Consider the following 1,300-nt stretch of genomic DNA (forward strand, 5'->3'; position numbering starts at 1 on the left):
TAATTATGTTCAGGTAAAAAATTTAATTTTGTTATATTTGTTTCATATTTCAGAATATTTATAACTAATTGTATATACATTTGTACATCTTTTTCCAATTGTCTCGACATGCTCAAGATTTAAAAGGACCATTACATATCTTTATTATTCGAGAAAGTGGAAAGAAAGAAACGAAATATAAAAATTAATTGAAAGAACGCTACCGTAGTTTTAAAGTAAATTTTATTTTTTATGTAGTCAAAGTCCAAAAGTTAAATATTATATTTAATTGTATTTTTTTTTTAAAGAATGATACAATTTAATCCATACAACGTAATAATGTTACTCTATGTAACTTTCACTGCTTTTAACCTTCCACAAAGTCCGATAACTCCGCAAGAAGAACACGTGAAAAATAAAATTGAACGTATGCTGCAAGAAATAAAAATGGAAAATGAATTTGAATTTGAAGAAGAAGAAACATTAGATTTGTACAATGCATATGAGCTTCCAGAAGCTGAAAAAGTGGATTTATTTGAGGAAAATGAAGATAAGATATATCTTCCGGAAGAAGTTATTTGTAGTTTTATTGAAGAAGCAATATCAAGTGAATATAAAAGGCAAGCCGTGGAATATTGGAAAAGTGCCAAAACCAAACAAAGATCGCTTGAAGGAGTTAAACAAAGGTTAAGAAAGTTACATCGATTCGACAACTACGACGATGGGAGAACCAAATCGATCAAGGTGGTAGCAGATCTGAAAAATTAAAACGAATCGCTGAATATACATTAAATCGTTTCATTGAAACACTTGATTAGTAACACAGACAACTACTACACGAGTACTACTACACGAGAACCTCACGAGAAACTTATTTTTTTGTGCGAGATCATAAGATTTGATAACACTGATGACTTGACACACTGCTTGTTAAAAGTTAACGAAAATAATCAGTATCGCCGTAATATAAAAAAAATTTATGTTACTATTACAGGATATTTTTGGTATTTCAAATGCAAAATACATTGAAATTATATTTGAAATACAAAATACATTGAATAACATTCTTGAAATATAAAATACAAAATATATTTTGTGTTGTATTTGAAATACAGTATTTAAAATAGTATTTGTATTACAAATACTGTATTTCAAATACAAGTAATTGAAATGTGCCCAGCCCTGGTATACAGTGTTTATCTACCTACATCATAGACATAGTATAGATAGACCGAGCATTGCCAAATGCCAGGCAAGGATATCGATGGCTGGCGCGTGCGAAAAGGAGGAAACACAATTAGATTTTTCGTTCTCTCTCTAA

This window comes from Cyphomyrmex costatus, unplaced genomic scaffold (genome assembly GCF_001594065.2).
Source record: "Cyphomyrmex costatus isolate MS0001 unplaced genomic scaffold, Ccosl1.0 scaffold516, whole genome shotgun sequence".
Classification (NCBI taxonomy): Eukaryota; Metazoa; Arthropoda; class Insecta; order Hymenoptera; family Formicidae; genus Cyphomyrmex; species Cyphomyrmex costatus.